The sequence below is a fragment of the Bidens hawaiensis genome, unplaced genomic scaffold (genome assembly GCF_021521415.1).
Source record: "Bidens hawaiensis isolate Kalapana, Puna unplaced genomic scaffold, B.hawaiensis_p1.1 tig00035935_1, whole genome shotgun sequence".
Classification (NCBI taxonomy): Eukaryota; Viridiplantae; Streptophyta; class Magnoliopsida; order Asterales; family Asteraceae; genus Bidens; species Bidens hawaiensis.
In genome coordinates this window covers 145,262-153,512 of record NW_027496261.1, presented here as the reverse complement: position 1 = coordinate 153,512, position 8,251 = coordinate 145,262, and the positions used below count along the sequence as shown (strand labels likewise).

The window sequence follows — 8,251 nt, the reverse complement described above, 5'->3', positions numbered from 1 at the left end:
ACCCTACCTAACTTGGTTGTGTAGGGTTTTGTATGCTTCATGACCGTTATCATCTTGTCGATACCATAGACCCGATCGGTGTAACTAATTGTTACTCCATACATCTTTAGATTCTTTTACTAAGATAGTATTTAATTTGTCATCAGATTAACAATTTACACTCTTCGTTTATACATAAAAGGATTTTTTTGAAATACAATTCTACCCTACAATGATTCACAAATTACCTCAATTTAGCATGTGCTATGTTCCGTTTAACACATTTTCTTGTTAACCGCGTAATGATTCCTATAGAGAAAACTTGAGACAAGTAACTAACTAAAAGGTTAAGCATCGAGGTACTGTTTTACAATTTTTATCTATCCTCTTCTGCATTTTTATATTGAGCACAACTTTTCACTTCACAAGGTGCAATTCAATATCACATCCTTGTTTTGGATTCGCTGATCATTTATGGAGGAAGCTTTCGCCTTGTTTTGATTCGTTTTCCATCATATTACACATATTACCGTGTATTAATACATGTTGCGTCCATGTTATTGATCTTTAAACATCTTCATGCTAATCGCGTTAAGCATTGCCCTCGAGTACTGTCTTCAAGCCATTTTCCAATCCATTCCTGTAGTCATCATGGCTGTAAATTCCGGGTAACTAATCCGCCCATCCTATGATACAACAAAATGGTCAAATTCAAGGTATGATTATATTTTGTTGTTTAAGTTATTACTTTAGTTTTGAAGTAAAACCTTATCTAGGTCGGCATCAACTATGATTTCGTGAACCATTTTTTCGTTGTGTTGATCAAGGTGACCATCACACAAACATTCTTTTAACTCGTCAAACTCGATGTATCCATTTCGGTTCTTGTCAGAATGGTGAAATGCTTTACGGAGTTGTTCTTTGTTGCTAATCTTTCTTAGGTGCACCAAAATTGTCAGAAACTCCTCACAGTTTAGCACCCCGTTGTGATCAAGATCAGCCTTTTCACAAATCAAAAAGATATACAGTAAATGAAGTAGAGGTGGCAAAATAAAAGAGCCCAATAGTGTTTATTTTATGTTGTTACTGTAGTAATTTATTTATTAATAAAACGAATTACAAGTTTTCAAACTTAAATTTTGTGACTTAAGGCTAATGTGATTTGTTTACTCATTTGTTATTTTTTTTATATATTTTTTAAAGTTGTCTATGTATTTTACCATATTGAATTATTAAACCAATGCTAGGAAATAAGTATTTGTGCCAATGGGATTGGTGACCCACTGGCAAAGGTACAACACTAAGAGGTTGTGACCACTTTTTGACTGCTACTATTTTGCGACCACTGTAACGACAGATACTTTGGTCACCTATATGTTAAAGGGTTTGTGGCCGCTACAATTTACAAGATCTTTAGCGAACAATTTTGTGACCTAATAGCGATCACTTATAAACAAACTCAAATAGCCATTATCTTTACTGCAGGCCAAATTTTATTTCTATGTTCTACAGTATTCGTGACGTTTTTCTACTGAATTGAAACAATCACAAATTTTGGATTGTTTTGCGACAACAATATATTTTGCATGTATGCCATAAGCAATACACACACACACACATATATATATATATATATATATATATATATATATGTTTTTTTTTAAGTTATATCACTTTTTTGTTTAAAATTAAAATGTGGAGGGACTTTAATTTTCAAAAATTTGTTGAAGGACTTTTGTCAGAAAAACCAAAAAGTATGTTGGTTTTTTATAATATTTGCCATATATTTTATTATAAACTATTGTTTTGAAAAGTTTACGAACAACGTTTAACTTTAATTTTCATTTTTCATTTTTTTTTCAACAAAATTACCAATAAAGAGTTTTGTCTTAAAATTTTACAGGGCGCAAGCCTTGCGACTAATGAGATTTCTTTTGCTAAGTTTGCAACTCTTTTTGTTTTTTGTTTTTTTATTCAGTTACAAATACCTGGTTGTCAAGTAGCAGTAAACTAAACAGACAGAATTTGATTATAATGTAATTTGAGAATAGGATGTACTCACGGCTTCCATGAACATTTGAATATCCGGATCAGCCACAGGTTGGTCTCCGATTACTGTTAAACCGTCTTTGAGCTCTTGGAAACTTAGTGAACCGTTCTTGTCTTTGTCCATGTCGTGGAACATCTTTTTTAACCCATCCATTTGTTCTGTTGGTAAATTTTCTGCTACCAGCTTAAATGATAGGATAATAAAACAGCCAAATTTCAAATAATTATAACTTTTAAGGTCAAAGCACTGGTTAAAAATAGAAAAGGAACTTACACTAATCACTTTCTTTTTGAACTTGTTCAACAAACAAAACTGTTGAATTTTTGTTCTAACATTTTCTCCCAAAGGAATATCAGGGACCTTATCGGCATTTTGTATCCACCGGCTTCCTACAAATATATTGAAAAGTATCGAAAGGTTCGTGTATTGATTTGATCAATTGAGAATGCAATTTAAACATTATGTATTAGTTATAAAAAAAAAGAAAAAAACTAGACACTAGTTTGAGTAATTTCATTGATGGCTCTATAACTATATGCATTCTTTGGGAAATTGGATTTTAATAATTTAAATAGTCATCTATTGGCTGATAATATCCGTGTCTACACTTTGATGAATGATATTTCCAATGTTCATATTTTTGCGGATCAACAATCCCGCCTACAGGTGATAGCTTGGATTACTAAAATTGAATTTAGAAAAGCATGAAAAAATTACAAAACTACCCTTATGGAGATTAGCACACTTATGAAATAAAATACCATATAGATCGATTGCATATGCTCTTACGTAACATGAGAAAATGACAAATCCACCATTGTAAATATATATGCAAAAATTACGTACTGAGGACTTGTTCATCAGTGAGGCGTTTAGATGAATCGGATTCCAACATGCCCATGACGAGATTCTTGGCATCATCGGAGACCCGAGGCCAAGGGTCTCTTCGAAAATTTATCTCACCCTTAATAATCGCCTTTGCGATCCCTTCTTCAGTTTCTGTGTTAGTTACATCACACATATATGCCAACAAGTTTTTATCAGTGTTTCAAGTATCTTCTAACTTGTTTTTAAAGTTAAATAAAAACATGATTGTCCTGGAATGGGAATGGTGGCCCAATAGCAGCAGAGACAAAATCCCAAAGTTTGTTGGTTCGAGTTCAGAAAGTAAAAAGAATTTACGTCTATACCTGCCCAAAATGGAGGAACTCCACATAATAATATGTATAAAATGACACCAGCACTCCAAACATCAGTTTCTGCTCCATAGTTTCTTCTAAGAACCTCTGGTGCCATGTAATACGGGCTTCCAACTATTTCCTTGAAACGTTGCTCTACCATGACAACAAAAAACCATCAGTTTTTAACCAACTAGCTTGCATGTCAATCATATAACATGTTACCGGGTTCAAAGAAGATAGAAAGACCAAAATCAATTGCTTTTAGAGCAGCGTTTTCGCCTCGGTTATCATATAAGAAGTTTTCAGGCTTCAAATCTCGATGTATAACACCATGTTTGTGGCATACCTACACAAACATACATAACCAACTTCCTTGATTAGATATAGTATTGAGATGATCAAGTTAATATCGATCAATGGGCGGCTCAAATATACATAAAAATAAGTTTCAATTCTTAAATCATCATCATCATCATCATCATCATCATCATCATCATCATCGTAATCATCGTACTCAGTATATCCCACCAATAGCAAAGCTATGGTAGGGTCTGAGGAGGGTAAGATGTAGACAGCCTTACCTCTACCCCATAGGTATAGAGAGGCTGCTTCCGATGAGACCCCCGGCTCGATAGTAGTTTTGCATCAAGTCTTAGACATAAGGCACATAGCACTTAATCATTGGGAAACCGGCTGATCGGTGTATGTACCCTTGTCTTTCGGCTATCAACGCCATTACATGATGCCTGATTAACCGTCCATCACTTTTAACGTTATTTTCAAGAGATTAGTAAAATAACGTCAAAATTAGTGCAATTTCACTTTTGCCCACCAGAGGGTTCACACGTATATACATCATATATGCGCACTTCAAGCAGGGCTATGTTTCAATTCTTAAATCTAGATAAAAATAAATATAAGTTTTAAATCTACGTAAATATAATTTGAAACTTAGAGCCTTAAAAGATATCCGGTTTTCAAGGTTTAACTTGGATTAAATTGCAGGTTTAGACAAGCAGAGAAAAGACTGACCAACAAACTGTTTTTCCTTTTCACTAGAACTTACTTCAACTTTAGAACGTGTCATTATATATGTTACATTTTAAAATCGTATAATGCATAATATCTGTTTTCATATTGCCATGTGTTAGAATCCTAAGCAAAAACTTTTTCACAATTTTAGAATACAATTTAAGACCTCATAGAGGTTGAGGTTCTGGTATGATCATTGGTTGCATTGCCGTCGCTAAATATATAACTAGGAAAAAAGAAACCTGGACAACTTCAACAATTGTTTTGGTAACAAGAGCAGCGGCTCTTTCGGTGTAATGACCTTTAGCGACGATCCTATCAAATAACTCACCACCCTGACAAAGTTCCATCACCAAATAAATAGCCTCTTTATCCTCGAACACATCTTTATACATCACAATATTAGGGTGTGTTGGCAAATGCCTCATAATATCAACCTCTCTCCTAACATCTTCAATGTCGATTTCCGTCCTTAACCGGCTCTTTGATATCTTTTTGCATGCCACCTTCTCCCCATTCGCCTTGTCTTGACATTCATACGTCACCCCAAACTCACCACGCCCGAGCTCTCTTCCAAACCGGTACAGCCTGAATATGTCACTACCTGACGAGTCGTTGAGCACGTAAACCGGTCGACGGTATTTCTTGGACCCTGTATGTGGTTTAGGGGTTCGAAGGTCTTGATCTAGTGGGGTTACGTGTTTGACATTGTTTTTGTGTTTCTTGATTAATCTTTTATTGGCAATGGACATGCAACCCCCCATGGGAATAATGGTGTTTTTTGTGACGATGTTATTGATGAAAATTTAGGGTTTCAGTTTGGGGGGTGGCATGAGGGGGACAGAGATTCATCATTTCAAATGTTATTAGGAAAATGGAGTGTGTGAAAACCCTGATTTTGTGGAGAGATTGATTAATCTTGATTTGTTTTGTGGCTCATGCTTCTACATTATGTGACCCCTTGAATGTGTATACTGTTTTGCCTCCTTTTTGTTATTTATACAAGTATCATTTTGTTTTTGGAATTAGCCTTACTTCGCCCCAACACAACTAATATGTTTTATCGTGTCATGAGCATCAACCTTAACCCTTGCACGTTTAAAATTATATAACCCGAGCATTACACGTTTAACGTGTATACCTACACATGTTATATGAGTTGACACACTAATACAAGTCAAGCCTGTTGCGACTACACATTTTTGATTTGTGGCGAAAACATGTCGTTGAATTGATTTATAGTGGAAAAGCCTATGACGATGCCATGTCTTCGCTATAGGTGTTGGCACTATAAGATCGTGCGTGTAGGCTTATAATTTTGCCGCCATAGACTTCTTCTCTTGGAGTCACTTCTCCCAACGACATGTTATCCCATAAATGTGCATAACAGAATCATTTATTAAGTTATATTAGTCATAAATAAATAAAATAAATTCTTATAGTGGACTTTGGATCTATAGTATTAGTTGTCGCCGTAAGTAAATTAAAAAAATTGAAAGCTAGCTAGAAATGAAGCGATTTTTAAGCCGATGATCGGAGCGACTTTTTGAATGTGTAATCTTGATTAAGTGTTTTGTTGCTTAATTGTGACTAATGGTGATTTATCAAGCGTTAAGGGATTTTGCTTCATATAGCATTAATAATGAACTAATGTTATTTTATATCAAATTGTCTTAACTAAGGCATTATAAAAAAAATTATGGTTGATTAAAGTTTAAATAATTATTTTCCAACAATATGGTTATGATGAGAGCCCAAATGGAAGGTAACACATATATACTTGACATGAACAATGCCGACTTCTCCTGGCCTTATCATGCCTTTTATCTAACACTTCATATTATGAGGCATTGCTTTTGGCATAGGTGCCTAGGACATGCCAACTCAAAACCCTGAATAATTTGGTAAAACAAAATCTGGTGAGGGGATTAGTTTTAAGAATTTAAATATGATGAAAAATTCTTGCCATTCGCCCGAGGCAAACAACATAAGAAATCTCATTCCATTTAAATTACAGCATATAAATTTGTTTAGTCCTTTAAGCGTTAAGTCAATCCCTAAGAGTTCCTACTATTTGTTTGTTTACGATCGATTTTCCATATACTCATGGGTTAATTTTATTGTAGAAAAGAGTTAGGCTACACTTGATAAGTTTGATTCTTATACTTGAGAATATATGTAGCACTAAACTTTAAACAATCAGAAGTGACAACAAGACAAAGTTTAAAAATCACATCTCTAATTCATTTGTGTAGGCAAGGGAATTAAGAGACAATTCAATGCAGCCAGCACACCTTAGCAAAACTGTGGCAGAAAGAATGTATAGAGCACTGTGTTGGGGTATTTTTTTGCAATAAGAAAACCCAACAATTTAATCCTACATGGGTTTTTATTATTTCTACTTAATAATAAAAGAAAAAAAAATTATTTATTTCTTTGGTTACTGAACTCGTGACCTAAAAGACTTACGTTGGGCTTTGGAGTTTCGTGTGGGCTTCGCGTAGAGGTCAAGGAATAAAAAGGTTTTTTTGTTTGTGAGGATTTATTAAAAACCTCTACTGCCGACACCCATATTATTACAAAAGAAAGCACATAAACTTTTGGTGGATTCCTATGTTTCGACAAATAGCAGAGACGAAGTAAAGTTTTTTGGGTGCTCCATTCTTTTGATGTTTTGTGAAGAGATAAGAGACGTTTTAGAGACCGGGTATTTTCTCGTTGGTGTTACATCTTACTCGTTTATTTTGTAGTTTGGTTCCATATACTTGAAGATTAGTTTGTACCAAGTATATGATGATTTGTGTATGCCTCTAGTTTTACTTAGAGAAGACTTTGTATTGCTCATTATTGGTGATAGTGGATTTGAAGCGTCTCTAGTAGTCCCGTAGTTTTTACTCTCGCCTTGAGAGGTTTTCCACACTAAAATTTATTGTGTCACTTTAACTTTTAAATTACCCTATTTGTTTGCATCCTCATTGGTTCATTCGGGTCGGGAAAAAGTTTAGTCAAACGAAGATTAATTCCGCACTTTTTGTTTACCGTTTGTGGCTAGGTGGTCGTTTTTCCCAATAGTGTGGTATCAGAGCTTCGGCTCTTTTTCTTGGGTTAAAACTTGTTTGAACGATGGAAGCTAATACGGGTAGGAAGGTGAGTTTGAATGGTTCCAATTATCATGTTTGGAAAGGCAAGATGGAAGACCTTCTTTATGTGAAGGATTATTAATTGCCTGTTTTTAGTACCAATAAACCTGAAAATAAAACTGATGAAGAATAGAATATTTTGCATCGGAAGGTTTGCGGGTATATTCGGCAATGGGTTGATGATAATGTTTTGAACCATATTAGCAGGGAGAGTCATGCTCGTACTCTATGGACCAATCTTGAAGAGTTGAATGCTCGGAACACCGGGAACAATAAGTTGTTCTTGATTAAACAGTTGATTAACTTGAAATACCGTGATGAAACTCCTGTTACCGATCATTTGAATGTTTTTAGGGTGTTATTAATCAGCTTGCAGGTATGGGTATTAAGTTTGAAGACGAGATACAAGGTTTATGGCTTCTTGGTACGTTACCGGATTCTTGGGAGACTTTTAGGACATCGTTGTCCAACTCCGCAGCTAACGGTATTATTACTATGGAATTGACTAAAAGTAATATTATAAATGAAGAGATGAGAAGAAAGTCACAAGGTTCCTCTTCACAGTCAGATGCCTTGGTTACCGAAAGTAGGGGGAGAAGCCATAGCAGAGGTCCGAGTAATAAAGTAAAGCACCGCAGTAAGTCTAGAGGCAAGTTTGAAGAATTTGGGTGTCATCATTGTGGCAGAAAAGGGCATACAATAAAATATTGCAAACAATTGAAAAGGGAGAACAAGAAGTCTAATTACAATGATAAAAAGAATAACTACAAGAAAGATGATGGTGATGAAGGTAATTCTGAAACTAACACTGCCACCGAAGAATTTTATATTTATTGTGATTATGATAGGTTGAACATTACACGTGATGA

At 34.9% G+C, this 8,251-nt stretch overlaps 1 pseudogene; it reads right to left on the bottom strand.

Annotated features, from left to right (window-relative positions):
• Nucleotides 1-214: 214 nt before the first annotated feature.
• LOC143587973 (calcium-dependent protein kinase 24-like) lies at nt 215-5,275 on the bottom strand (annotated as a pseudogene).
• Between the last annotated feature and the right edge of the window lie 2,976 nt (nt 5,276-8,251).